Source organism: Bos grunniens, chromosome 8, assembly GCF_055505025.1.
Source record: "Bos grunniens cultivar Pamir isolate PY7600 chromosome 8, Bosgru_T2T1.0, whole genome shotgun sequence".
Lineage (NCBI taxonomy): Eukaryota > Metazoa > Chordata > Mammalia > Artiodactyla > Bovidae > Bos > Bos grunniens.
In genome coordinates, this window is record NC_141172.1 from 75,088,689 (window position 1) to 75,104,403 (window position 15,715).

Consider the following 15,715-nt stretch of genomic DNA (forward strand, 5'->3'; position numbering starts at 1 on the left):
CAAAGAATGTAAACATTTATATTCAGTATGTTGAAATCTGATGCCAGTGACCAAGATATTACATAAAAACAAGGTAATGTTTATGGAGGCCCCTGGAATGAAAAAGGACAAGTTCCCTAAGTTGAAAACTGTGTATAAATAAAAATAGCACTGGGCACAGGAGAGATGGTGTAAAATGGGGAAGACATGGTAGTAGTTTTAGCAGTGTTATTTTAAAGGCTGTTTTAAAGGCTGTATATACACATAATCGGAGAAGGCAATGGCACCCCACTCCAGTACTCTTGCCTGGAAAATCCCATGGATGGAGGAGCCTGGTGGGCTGCAGTCCATGGGGTGGCTAAGAGTCGGACCTGACTGAGCGACTTCACTTTCACTTTTCACTTTCATGCATTGGAGAAGGAAATGGCAACCCACTCCAGTGTTCTTGCCTGGAGAATCCCAGGGACAGGGGAGCCTGGTGGGCTGACGTCTATGGGGTCGCACAGAGTCGGACACGACTGAGGCAACTTAGCAGCAGCAGCAGCATACACATAATGTGAGATAAAGCAAACGAGTAATTTGGGGATATTCAAATTACGCCAACCCCTGGGTTCTGAAGAAACCAGGATTCTCAGTGTAGAAGTAATGAAAATGTTATATAAAAAATGAAAATGAAAATTCTGTAGTCCTGAATTTGAGCTATCAGCATTATTAACTCATGAGGCATTTTCACTTTTCAATCTGTCCACTGGAGAGACCTATAAACAATGACAAACCCAAATCCGTTACCGGATGGAGGTCTCTAAGTGCGATTTCCACTAAAAGACGCCAGGATACCCTAGTGCAATGTCTGATCAAGGTATGCAGCAGAAATTATACAAGAGAAGTCTGGAGTAATTTGTATGCCAGTTTATGAAGAAACTATCAAAGATTACTAAAACCAAGTCAAAAAGTCCTCAGGATCCAATTTCAAGAGACCTGGATAAAGATGGGATAATTTCAACTTTAAGGGAAAAAAACAACTAGGAATAACTAAAACCCTTTAAATGGTAAAACTCGTAAGTTCATAATATTTTTAATATTAAGTATTCACTTTTGGAGGATAGGTAACCAAGTAATTATTTTAAAAATGTATCAATATACTCTTCAAATGCGTAAACGGTCATGAAAAACTGCTGCAGATCAGAAGAGACTAAGGAGACATGACAACAAATTGGATCGGATCCTGGAACAGAAAAGAGACCTTAGTGGAAAAACTATAGAGAAGTCCAAATAAAGTCTGTATTTATTTAATAATATTGTGCCAATGTTATCTTCCTCTTGACAAATAATTACGTAGGACAGAAATCAGTAAACTATAGTCTAAGATCTGATTTTGTATGGTGTGCCAGCTAAGAAAGGTTTTTAGCATTTTAAAAATGTTGTAATACAACAAAACCAAAGAAAGAACATGCAACAGAGACTGTGTGTGGCCTGTAGACCAGAAAGTATTTGTCATCTGGCCCTTTCTGGAAAAACTTTGCCAATACTTAATATAAAATGCTAGGATTAAGGGAAGCTGGGTAAATGTAGAGACCTCTATCATTTTCCAACTTTTTTTTTTCAAATCTTAAAATTATAAACCTCTTAGCTAGAACAACCAAGAAAAAAGACAGAAGTCTCAAATATTAAAATTAGGAATGAAATGAGAAACATCACTACAAACTTCAGAAGAATTAAAAGGATTATAAGAAAATAACCATGTCCAAGTTTATGCCATCTAGCTGAATAACCTAGACAGAAGTCAACAATTCTGTCTAAAAGGCAAATTCCTAAAAAGACACAAACTCCTGAAACTGACTTAAGAAAGACTGAAAATCTGTAACAGTGATTGAATTAGTCAAAAAGAAGCTCCCACAGAGAAACTCAGGCCCAGATGACTTCACTGGTAAATCCTATCAAACAATGAATGAACACCAATCATCAATTTTCACAAACTTTTCCAAAACACAGAGAAGGGAACCATCCTAATGCATTCTATAAGGCCAGTATTACCCTGATATCAAAAGCAAAGACATCACAAGAAAACAAAACTACAGAAAAATATCCCCCCACAAAATCACAGCAAACCCTAGCATACCAGCAACACACAAAAAAGAATATATACTGTGACCAAGTTAAGTTTACCTCAAGAATGCAAGGTTGTTTAACATCTTAACGTAATATATCATATTAAGAGAATAACAGACAAAACATGATTATTTCAGTAGACACAGAAAAAGAATTTAATAAGATCCAGCACCCCTTCAGGCTTAAAGCTCAACACTCAGAAAACTAAGATCATGGCATCCAGTCCCGTCACTTCATGGCAGATAAATGGGGAAACAGTGGCTGACTTTATTTTTATGGGCTCCAAAGATCACTGCAGATGGTGACTGCAGCCATGAAATTAAAAGACACTTACTCCTTGGAAGGAAAGTTATGACCAACCAAGACAGCACATTAAAAAGCAGAGACATTACTTTGCCAACAAAGGTCCATCTAGTCAAAGCTATGGTTTTTCCAGTAGTCATGTATGGATGTGAGAGCTGGATTATAAAGAAAGCTGAGCGCAGAAGAACTGATGCTTTTGAACTGTGGTGTTGGAGAATACTCTTGAGAGTCCCTTGGACTGCAAGGACATCCAACCAGTCCATCCTAAAGGAGATCAGTCCTGGGTGTTCATTGGAAGGACTGATGTTGAAGCTGAAACTCCAATACTTTGGCCACCTGCTGTGAAGAGCTGATTCATTTGAAAAGACCCTGATGCTGGGAAAGATTGAGCGCAGGAGGAGAAGGGGATAACAGAGGATGAGATGGTTGGACGGCAACACCGACTCAATGGACACCAGTTTGGGTAGGCTCCAGGAGTTGGTGATGGACAGGGAAGCCTGGCATGCTGTGGTTCATGGGGTCGCAAAGAGTCAAACACGACTGAGTGACTGAAATGAACTGAACTGAACTGAACCCCTTTAAGATGAACAAACTCCAACAAATCAGAAATAGAAGGGAACTTCCTCAACTTAATAACAACTTTAACTTAAACCAACAACTTTAACAATCTTCTTACTGGTGAAAGACAACTGAAAGCTTTCCTCCTAACATCAAGAACAAAATAAGGATGTTTGTTCCAGCCATTTGTACTGGAGGGTCTAAACAGACAAAGTCTTTCAACAATTAAGTGAGGAAAGTAGAATATATGCATGAACTAAATTCTTATGGCTAAAATGCCAACACACACATGCACACACATACACTCACTCAATCTCTCTCTCTCAGGAAAATGCCCAAACTTGAGAAAAACATAGTACAAGTATTATACAGTATAGGGCCTACAGTAGTTTGGTAAATAACCATCATGAAACTGTTCATCAATGAAGAATTATCTTCCTATAAGATCCAAAAGTTTCTATTATAAAAATTAATAAATCACAAAGTACATCTTCTGTTTTATGGCTAGGAAGATCTCAGAGGTAGTAATCCAGTTCAACTCCATACTGCACCCCTATGTAATTTACTCATGCTTTATGCTGGGTGTTACTGGCACAGGCCTCCTAACTACCAGAGGTGTGGGGTATCCAGTGTTAAAAATCATGCTGCCTCTTAACTAGGGAAGAAGCTATTTGAACAGTCTAAGAAAGCAGTCATGAGAGTCCAGGCTAGTGTGGCCAAGAGAAGGAAGGGATGTAAAAGATGTTTCTTTTATCACTTTGTACTTGCAGTCTGAGAAAAGTGACCACAACAAGTGCAAGATCTGGGAGAACTCTGCCTACATTCGTCCTAAGAAACCTGTGAGAATCCAGTGAAAAGAGGCACACAGAATGAGAGAAACGAGAATGGAGGGCAAAGTGGAAAGCAGTCAATAGTACATAAAATCACCAGAACCCTAAAGCAGGTGTCTATACCAAGAAAATAAAATGAGCACAACTTTCTGGGATGAAGGTGATGTTCTGTATCTTGATAGGAGACTGGGTTACTCAAAATGTATACAAAAAATATATTTTAAAATATATTTAAGTGATCTGATACATTTAAATGCACCTGTATGTAAATTTCACCTAAAAAAAAAAAAAAGAGAGAAACCTAGACAAATATTAAGCTCTAGTTTATGACACATAAGCAAGTGTGTCCAGGGGTATATCATATAAATGTATTTGAAATGCATAAAAAAATAAGATAACATGATGGATAGCTAGTCTAATGTGATAAAAACAAATAGAGCAAAAAGGTAATTGTGAGGGGGCTGTCTGGGTGGTGTGTGGTTAGATCCACCTGCCAATGCAGGCAACACCGGTTTGATTCCTGATCCAGGAAGATTCCACATGTCGCAAGGCAACTAAACCCATGCACCACAACTATGGAGCCTGCACTCCCTAGAGCCTGTGCTCTGCAACAGTGAGAAGCCACCACCATGAGAAGCCTGCACACCACGACTAGAGAGTAGCTCCCAGCTCTCTCTAACTAGAGAAAGCCCAGAACACCAACGAAGACCCAGGGTAGACAAATAAATACATAAACGATTTTTTTAAAGGTAATTGTGAACTTATGGGTGTTGGCTGTACAAGTCTTTCACCTTCTCTTTATATTTGAACATTTTCATAATAAAATATTAGCAGGGGGGAATTTCAGCAGACCAGAAAAGAAGGCCTGGAAGAAGGTAAAAAATAAAAGACCAAGGAAAAGAAGGGGGAAAAACAGATGTTAAACAGGAGCTAAAATTAAAAATATAAATGAAATCAGACAGAGAAAGACAAGTACTATTCAATATCACTTATATATGAAATCTAATAAATAATACCAATGAACGTATATACAAAACAGAAACAAGACCCACAGACATAGAAAACAAAAGTGACCGTTAAAAAGGGGAAAGGACGTGGAGGCAGGATAGATTAGGAGTATGGGATTAATGATACAAACTACTATACAAAATATAGTTAAGGTACAAGGAATTACTAAATAACAAAGGGATCTGTATTCAGTATCTTTTAATAACTATAACGGTAAATAATCTGAAATACATACATATAACTGAGTCACTCCGCTGTATACTTGAAACAATGTTGTACATCAACTAGACTTCAATTAAAAAATAAACACACACACACACACAATAAATGGGGGGAAATATTCAAGAAAGTGAACCACAGACCAGTTGGAAAAATTCACTCACTGTATGATGTTCATTAGCAGAATATGCCTAGTTCAAGACATTTCACAGAGAAAATACAGCATACAACAATTTTACAGAGTATATGATACACCAAGGACAGGGACTCTGGCTATAGTATCTTTCTGAAAAGGGATGTGGGATCAATTAAAATAGGGCAGGGAGGGAAATAGCCACAATAATACCTCTAAAGGCAGCAATATTTAAACTTAAAAATTGCTAGAGAATTGTCTGTGCTTCCTTAATATACACAAGTTACAAAGAACGCTCCTCTAACTCTATTAAAATATCTTATAAAATATTAGTAAGAAAAACTCAAGTTGATGAACTTTCACTAAAGACTATAAGCAGAAAAGTTACTGCCAACAGCATTTTGCTGCGGGCAATAGTCTAGGGCTTCTATATATTTCCTTATTTTCATTTTGATATTTTTGCATCCATACATTTCTAACCATAAAATCATTCTTCAGTACCATATGTAAGGTAAATACTAATCACTAATTTATTCAGACTCAGCTTTTTCAGCTTAAATACTATGACTAAAATATTCTTTGTACTTCTCTTCAGTGGTATCATCATTTTATCCCTAAGATTATGGACCATCTAGACACAACACAGCTGATGCACTTAACAGGAGTCCAGTATTGCAACACTAGCACAGCATATTGATGAAACATAAAGCATTTTAAATCAGAACCTTAAATATTCTTTTCCTTTGCTGACTACCCTAGTCAATAACCAAAGCACCAAATTAAGAGTATGATAGGCAAGTTGCCAGGCTGAGCTCTAGAATGTGTCAAGAGATCTGTTCAGCTTCTGAAATCAGAGGGCAAAAGCAGAATCAAGGGGTAAGTTAACAAGGTTACACACCCTCCCCTACAACAAACATTAGTGACATCCACCACACAACTGTTGAGTGGAAAAATAAAAGTCTTGCCAAGAAAAACAGCATTACTAACTCTCTACCTCTGGATTTCTCTTCCATTCACTTGGCTCATAATGAGCTAAAGCTACTTTCACAATGAACAATGTGTTCACAGCTTTCCTAGTGCAGCCAAAAGTTTTGGGCTGGATCTGTCACCTAGTTGATTTGGAAAATACAATGAAGTCAGATTTTGTTTTATAAAACAGCCTTATGCCTACCATCTAAAGATAAGTATTGTTAGTTATAATTAATTACTTAGAAGATGTTTGCTTCTTGGAAGGAAAGCTATGACTAACCTAGACAATGTAAAGCAAAGATATCACTTTACCAACAAGGTCTGTATATTCAAAACTATGGTCTTTCCAGTAGTCACGTACAGATGTGAGAGTTGGACCATAAAGAAGGCTGAACACCAAAGAATTAACACTTTCAAACTGTGGTGCTAGAGAAGACTCTTGAGAATCCCTTGGACAGCAAGATAAAACCAGTCAATCCTAAAGGAAATCAACCCTGAATATTCACTGGAAGGACTGATGCTGAAGCTCCAATACTTTGGCCACTGGAAAAGACTCTGATACTGGGAAAGACTGAAGGCAAAAGGAGAAGAGGGCAACAGAGGATGAGAAGGTTGGATGGCATCACCGATTCAATGGACATGAACTTGAGCAAACTCTGTGAGATAGTGAGGGACAAGGAGGCCTGGTGTGCTGCAGTCCATGGGGTGGTAAACGGTCGGGCATGACTTAGCGACTGAACAACAATTAAGAACTATTCTTTTTGCTTAAATGTTTTAACAGTTGCGTTATAAGCAAAATACTGGGTTCCTTCAGTAACCAGGCCTTTTTCATTAAAATTTCAATTATTATTATAATCACTTCACAACATATGCAGAATACACAATAATAGTAAAAGCTACCACTTCCTGAATAGAACTTAAATAATTTCTAATTCCTTCCAAGCATTCTGTAAAGTAAATATTGTGAAATTAATAAAGGGAAAATTCACTAAAATGTAATCAGGAGACCAGAAGGGGAAACTCTCAGGCTGTACCACTAAAGGTCAATTACAGGAAAAACTAACATGGCAGGTAGGCCCCAATGGGAAAAGATGTACATTGCATCCCTATAAGAAACCAACTATTTCAGCAACTCAGTTAATTAGAAACTCTTATTACCCTATACCTCACTTTTCTCTAATGGACTTTTGTTCACAACAACCCCTTCCAACTTCCTCATTTTTCTCTATAAAATAAGGTTCCTCTGTTTCTGAGACTTGACTATGGTTTCTGCAATGGCTTGCTTATTCTGAATTGCAATTCTCTACTATTCCCAAATAAGCCCATTTTTCCTCATAAAATAATTTTTTTAAGTTTAACATTATCACACTCCATTTTACATTTTTTAAAACTAGAGTGTTTTTCTATCTCCTCACATGATAGTAGATAATCAAGTGACAAAATTACCAGTTTATAAGACAAACCTATATTCTATACATCATATATGATACATTAAGTACAGATCATCATTTCTGTGGTACTTCTACCAAAAATGCATAAACTCCCTTTAATCATGAAAAAGTATCAGACAAACTAAAACTGGAAGACATTCTATAAAATAAATGGCACGTATTCTTCAAATACATCAGTGTCATGAAACAGAGGAAGTCCTACATTAAAAGAGACTAAAGAGGGACTTCCCCGGTGGTCCAGTGGCTAAGACTCCGTGCTCCCAATGCAGGCGGCTGGGTCTACGCCCTGGTCGGGGAACTAGATCTCATGTACCACAACTAAGACCCATGGCAGCCAAATAAATAAATGATATTTCAAAAAAGAAAGACTAAAGAGAACTGACACCTAAATACAATGTATGATCAAGGACTTAATTAGCTAAAAAGGACACTATTGGGACAATTGGGGAAATATGAATACAATGTACAGGTTACATTAGATGAGCTGATTTTCTGATTTTTGATAATTGTTTTGTGTCTACATAAAATAAGATCCTTGTTTTTTTTAAAAAAAAAAAAAAAACGAGGGCTTCCCTGGTGGCTCAGATGGTAAAGTGTCTGCCTGCAATGCAGGAGACACGGGTTTGATCCCTGGGTCAGGAAGATCCCCTGGAGAAGGAAATGGCAACCCACTCCAGTACTCTTGCCTGGAAAATTCCATGGACGGAGGGGCCTCGTGGGCTACAGTCCATGGGGTCGTAAAGAGTCGGACAAGACTGAATGACTTCACTTCACTTTTTTAAAAATTACATACTGCAATATTTAGGGGCAGAGACGCACCATATCTGCAATTTATTCTCAAAAAGTTTGAAGGAAAAGTTGTGTGTAGGTTCTCCTTTGTAGAAGGAGAGAGAACAGGATAAATTAGCAAACATGGCAAAAATGTTAAAATCTGGGAGAAATCCAGAAGAAGGATATTCAGAAATTATATGTACCACTCTCAAAATGTTTCTCTAACTCTCCAAGCAATTTTTCTTTTATTTATTTTTTATTTTTTTATTTTTTATTTTTTCCATCCTGAACCCTCCTCCCTCCTCCCTCCCCATACCATCCCTCTGGGTCGTCCCAGTGCACCAGCCCCAAGCATCCAGCATCGTGCATTGAACCTGGACTGGCATCTCGTTTCATACATGACATTTCACATGTTTCAATGCCATTCTCCCAAATCTTCCCACCCTCTCCCTCTCCCACAGAGTCCATAAGACTGTTCTATACATCAGTGTCTCTTTTGCTGTCTCGTATACAGGGTTATTGTTACCATCTTTCTAAATTCCATATATATGCGTTAGTATACTGTATTGGTGTTTTTCCTTCTGGCTTACTTCACTCTGTATAATAGGCTCCAGTTTCATCCACCTCATTAGAACTGATTCAAATGTATTCTTTTTAATGGCTGAGTAATACTCCATTGTGTATATGTACCACAGCTTTCTTATCCATTCATCTGCTGATGGACATCTAGGTTGCTTCCATGTCCTGGCTATTATAAACAGTGCTGCGATGAACATTGGGGTACACGTGTCTCTTTCCCTTCTGGTTTCCTCAGTGTGTATGCCCAGCACTGGGATTGCTGGATCATAAGGCAGTTCTATTTCCAGTTTTTTAAGGAATCTCCACACTGTTCTCCATAGTGGCTGTACTAGTTTGCATTCCCACCAACAGTGTAAGAGGGTTCCCTTTTCTCCACACCCTCTCCAGCATTTATTATTTGTAGACTTTTGGATCGCAGCCATTCTGACTGGTGTGAAATGGTATCTCATAGTGGTTTTGATTTGCATTTCTCTGATAATGAGTGATGTTGAGCATCTTTTCATGTGTTTGTTAGCCATCTGTATGTCTTCTTTGGAGAAATGTCTATTTAGATCTTTGGCCCATTTTTTGATTGGGTCATTTATTTTTCTGGAGTTGAGCTGGAGGAGTTGCTTGTATGTTTTTGAGATTAGTTGTTTGTCGGTTGCTTCATTTGCTATTATTTTCTCCCATTCTGAAGGCTGTCTTTTCACCTTGCTAATAGTTTCCTTTGATGTGCAGAAGCTTTTAAGTTTAATTAGGTCCCATTTGTTTATTTTTGCTTTTATTTCCAATATTCTGGGAGGTGGGTCATAGAGGATCCTGCTGTGATGTATGTCAGAGAGTGTTTTGCCTATGTTCTCCTCTAGGAGTTTTATAGTTTCTGGTCTTACGTTGAGATCTTTAATCCATTTTGAGTTTATTTTTGTATATGGTGTTAGAAAGTGTTCTAGTTTCATTCTTTTACAAGTGGTTGACCAGATTTCCCAGCACCACTTGTTAAAGAGATTGTCTTTAATCCATTGTATATTCTTGCCTCCTTTGTCAAAGATAAGGTGTCCATAGGTGCGTGGATTTATCTCTGGGCTTTCTATTTTGTTCCATTGATCTATATTTCTGTCTTTGTGCCAGTACCATACTGTCTTGATAACTGTGGCTTTGTAGTAGAGCCTGAAGTCAGGTAGGTTGATTCCTCCAGTTCCACTTTTCCTTCTCAAGATCGCTTTGGCTATTCGAGGTTTTTTGTATTTCCATACAAATTGTGAAATTATTTGTTCTAGCTCTGTGAAGAATACTGTTGGTGGCTTGATAGGGATTGCATTGAATCTATAAATTGCTTTGGGTAGTACACTCATTTTCACTATATTGATTCTTCCAATCCATGAACATGGTATATTTCTCCATCTATTAGTGTCCTCTTTGATTTCTTTCACCAGAGTTTTATAGTTTTCTATATATAGGTCTTTAGTTTCTTTAGGTAGATATATTCCTAAGTATTTTATTCTTTTCGTTGCAATGGTGAATGGAATTGTTTCCTTAATTTCTCTTTCTGTTTTCTCATTATTAGTGTATAGGAATGCAAGGGATTTCTGTGTGTTGATTTTATATCCTGCAACTTTACTATAATCATTGATTAGTTCTAGTAATTTTCTGGCAGAGTCTTTAGGGTTTTCTATGTAGAGGATCATGTCATCTGCAAATAGTGAGAATTTTACTTCTTCTTTTCCAATTTGGATTCCTTTTATTTCTTTTTCTGCTCTGATTGCTGTGGCCAAAACTTCCAAAACTATATTGAATAGTAATGGTGAAAGTGGGCACCCTTGTCTTGTTCCTGACTTTAGAGGAAATGCTTTCAATTTTTCACCACTGAGAATAATGTTTGCTGTGGGTTTATCATATATAGCTTTTATTATGTTGAAGTATGTTCCTTCTATTCCTGCTTTCTGGAGAGTTTTTATCATAAATGGGTGTTGAATTTTGTCAAAGGCTTTCTCTGCATCTATTGAGATAATCATATGGTTTTTGTTTTTCAATTTGTTAATGTGGTGTATTACATTGATTGATTTGCGGATATTGAAGAATCCTTGCATCCCTGGGATAAAGCCCACTTGGTCATGGTGTATGATCTTTTTAATGTGTTGTTGGATTCTGATTGCTAGAATTTTGTTTAGGATTTTTGCATCTATATTCATCAGTGATATTGGCCTGTAGTTTTCTTTTTTTGTGGGATCTTTGTCAGGTTTTGGTATTAGGGTGATGGTGGCCTCATAGAATGAGTTTGGAAGTTTACCTTCCTCTGCAATTTTCTGGAAGAGTTTGAGCAGGATAGGTGTTAGCTCTTCTCTAAATTTTTGGTAGAATTCAGCTATGAAGCCGTCTGGACCTGGGCTTTTGTTTGCTGGAAGATTTTTGATTACAGTTTCAATTTCCGTGCTTGTGATGGGTCTGTTAAGGTTTTCTATTTCTTCCTGGTCGAGTTTTGGAAAGTTGTACTTTTCTAAGAATTTGTCCATTTCTTCCTCGTTGTCCATTTTATTGGCATATAATTGTTGATAATAGTCTCTTATGATCCTTTGTATTTCTGTGTTGTCTGTTGTGATCTCTCCATTTTCGTTTCTAATTTTATTGATTTGATTTTTCTCCCTTTGTTTCTTGATGAGTCTGGCTAATGGTTTATCAATTTTATTTATCCTTTCAAAGAACCAGCTTTTGGCTTTGTTGATTTTTGCTATGGTCTCTTTTGTTTCTTTTGCATTTATTTCTGCTCTAATTTTTAAGATTTCTTTCCTTCTACTAACCCTGGGGTTCTTCATTTCTTCCTTTTCTAGTTGCTTTAGGTGTAGAGTTAGGTTATTTATTTGACTTTTTTCTTGTTTCTTGAGGTGTGCCTGTATTGCTATGAACTTTCCCCTTAGGACTGCTTTTACTGTGTCCCACAGGTTTTGGGTTGTTGTGTTTTCATTTTCATTCGTTTCTATGCAAATTTTGATTTCTTTTTTGATTTCTTCTGTGATTTGTTGGTTATTCAGCAGGGTGTTGTTCATCCTCCATATGTTGGAATTTTTAATAGTTTTTCTCCTGTAATTGAGATCTAATCTTACTGCATTGTGGTCAGAAAAGATGCTTGGAATGATTTCTATTTTTTTGAATTTACCAAGGCTAGCTTTATGGCCCAGGATGTGATCTATCCTGGAGAAGGTTCCATGTGCGCTTGAAAAAAAGGTGAAATTCATTGTTTTGGGATGAAATGTCCTATAGATGTCAATTAGGTCTAACTGGTCTATTGTATCATTTAAAGTTTGTGTTTCCTTGTTAATTTTCTGTTTAGTTGATCTATCCATAGGTGTGAGTGGGGTATTAAAGTCTCCCACTATTATTGTGTTATTGTTAATTTCTCCTTTCATACTTGTTAGCATTTGTCTTACATACTGCGGTGCTCCCGTGTTGGGTGCATATATATTTATAATTGTTATATCTTCTTCTTGGATTGATCCTTTGATCATTATGTAGTGACCTTCTTTGTCTCTTTTCACAGCCTTTGTTTTAAAGTCTATTTTATCTGATATGAGTATTGCTACTCCTGCTTTCTTTTGGTCCCTATTTGCATGGAAAATCTTTTTCCAGCCCTTCACTTTCAGTCTGTATGTGTCCCCTGTTTTGAGGTGGGTCTCCTGTAGACAACATATGTAAGGGTCTTGTTTTTGTATCCATTCAGCCAGTCTTTGTCTTTTGGTTGGGGCATTCAACCCCTTTACGTTTAAGGTAATTACTGATTAAGTATGATCCCGTTGCCATTTACTTTATTGTTTGGGGTTCGAATTTATACACCATTTTTGTGTTTCCTGTCTAGAGAATATCCTTTAGTATTTGTTGGAGAGCTGGTTTGGTGGTGCAGAATTCTCTCAGCTTTTGCTTGTCTGAGAAGCTTTTGATTTCTCCTTCATACTTGAATGAAATCCTTGCTGGGTACAATAATCTGGGCTGTAGGTTATTTTCTTTCATCATTTTAAGTATGTCTTGCCATTCCCTCCTGGCTTGAAGAGTTTCTATTAAAAGATCAGCTGTTATCCTTATGGGAATTCCCTTGTGTGTTATTTGTTGTTTTTCCCTTGCTGCTTTTAATATTTGTTCTTTGTGTTTGATCTTTGTTAATTTGATTAATATGTGTCTTGGGGTGTTTCGCCTTGGGTTTATCCTGTTTGGGATTCTCTGGGTTTCTTGGACTTGGGTGATTATTTCCTTCCCCAGTTTAGGGAAGTTTTCAACTATTATCTCCTCAAGTATTTTCTCATGGTCTTTCTTTTTGTCTTCTTCTTCTGGAACCCCTATGATTCGAATGTTGTAGCGTTTAATATTGTCCTGGAGGTCTCTGAGATTGTCCTCATTTCTTTTAATTCGTTTTTCTTTTATTCTCTCTGATTCATTTATTTCTACCATTCTATCTTCTAATTCACTAATCCTATCTTCTGCCTCTGTTATTCTACTATTTGTTGCCTCCAGAGTGTTTTTAATTTCATTTATTGCATTATTCATTATATATTGACTCTTTTTTATTTCTTCTAGGTCCTTGTTAAACCTTTCTTGCATCTTCTCAATCCTTGTCTCCAAGCTATTTATCTGTGATTCCATTTTAATTTCAAGATTTTGGATCAATTTCACTATCATTATTCAGAATTCTTTATCAGGTAGATTCCCTATCTCTTCCTCTTTTGTTTGGTTTGGTGGGCATTTATCCTGTTCCTTTATCTGCTGGCTATTCCTCTGTCTCTTCATCTTGTTTAAATTGCTGAGTTTGGGGTGTCCTTTCTGTATTCTGGCAGTTTGTGGAGTTCTCTTTATTGTGGCTTTTCCTCGCTGTGTGTGGGTTTGTACAGGTGGCTTGTCAAGGTTTCCTGGTTAGGGAAGCTTGTGTCGGTGTTCTGATGGGTGGAGCTGTATTTCTTCTCTTTGTTCAGTCGCGCTCCTTTCGAAGAGTTGGATTGCTTTTCTGGGTGCCTGATGTCCTCTGCCGGCATTCAGAAGTTGTTTTGTGGAATTTACTCGATGTTTAAATGCTCTTTTGATGAATTTGTGGGGGAGAAAGTGTTCTCCCCGTGCTACTCCTCTGCCATCTTGGCTCCTCCCCTTTGCAAATCTGCGTGATGTTTGAGAAAGCCTGGCAATGTCTTCAAGATCCAGGTAAGAAATGATATTCAGCAGCAAACTGTCTGAGAGCCGTTCAAGGAAGTCAAATTTACCTTCACATAAATTGAAGACATAGTCTAATATTCTTGAACCAAATATTAAGGCAATTTGAACCTGAAGATGTGACTTCTCTAGGAAGTCTTCATGAGTTTCTTTTGTTTCTCCAGGTTTTGTTGATCGATACTCACTCCTCAGAGAGATCTTCCACCATCTAAAAATTACCTGGAGAATCCCAGGGACAGGGGAGCCTGACGGGCTGCCGTCTATGGGGTCACACAGAGTTCGCAATTTTTCTTTTAAACTGAGCTTCAAAAAGACTTAAGTAATAACATCTCAATGGTAAAGCAGCAAACTTAGGTCCCAAACCCAGGTTTACTCAGATTCAAAAGAGTTCATGTTCTTACACCCTGCCGCCTCGATAGGGTGTCTCAGTGCGCCTCTACCATTAGACATTTAGATTGGGCAGGAAGTATCTTCTGGAATGAGGGACACACGTTCTACCCCCAATTTCAGGTTGCTCCCTTAAGAAACACTTTCCAGAATAGGGTTAAGGATTTTACTGTTTTGAGAAATTCTCACCGAATGTTTTTTTATAAGGAAAGTCAGAAATCTAAGTGTCTAGGAATCCTTCTCAAAGTTCAGTGGGCAGCTTTTTTCTTCTATAAAATGAGCCACACTTAAAGGGCCAATGGAAAAGCTAGTAGAGACAATACTTGGCAGTCCACCTTCCTCCATTCTGTAGACTTTGATTCTCTGGAAATCAGAAATCTAAGGGTCTAGAAATCCTTTTCAAAGCTCAATGGGTGGCTTTCCAAAAATTTTATTTGGGTGGGAGATGGAGACAGTTTCCATTCCCAACAACTCACTTTTTTTTTTTGGCCACACTGCACATTATGTGGGATCTCAGCTCCCCAACCAGGTATCATACTCATGCCTGTGCAGTGGAAGCATGGAGTCCCAACTCCTAAACCACCCGGGGAAGTCCCAGAAAAGACAGCAGTTTAAAAAATCTCTTGTAATCAGATTTCTCTCTACTTCAGAGTATTGTTTTCCATTGTTTTCCACTTGAGATTTTCATATTACATTCCAGGGACACACCTAGATTAATAACAAAAAGGAGATGGCCTAGGTGCTAATAAAGTAGCAGGAAAAAGTTCAGGATTAAACGGTTAAGGAACAACTTTACCTGAATCTGTACTTCCTCTTTCCTATTACAGACTATTTACTTGTTTAAAAAATTCAATCTATCTTTTTCTTTAAAAAAAAAAATTATTTTACTTTTGGCTGCACTCAGTCTCGGTTGTTGGTGAAGGTTTTCTCTAACTGTGGCGAGTGGGGCTACTGCCTAGTTGTGGTGGGTAGGCTTTCATTGTGGTGACTTCTCTCATTGTGGTGACTTCTCTCATTGTGGTGACTTCTCTCATTGTGGTGACTTCTCTTACTGTGGAGCCTCTAAGGTATGTGGGCCTCAGTACTTGTGGCATACAGGGTTAGTTGCTCCATGGCATGTAGAACCTTCCCAGACCAGGGATTGAACCTGTGTTCCCTGCTTTGGCAGTGGATTCTTAACCACTGGACCACCAGAGAAATCCCTAAACTATCTTTTTAAAAACAAGTTTCAAAATCCTGGGTTTCCTACAAAG

At 37.7% G+C, this 15,715-nt stretch overlaps 1 protein-coding gene across 24 annotated transcripts in view; it reads right to left on the reverse strand.

The window, feature by feature from the left end:
* The window catches only part of UBAP2 (ubiquitin associated protein 2), a 119,726-nt gene that overhangs the window by 71,662 nt on the left and 32,349 nt on the right, over nucleotides 1-15,715 (reverse strand). The window lies entirely within an intron of this gene.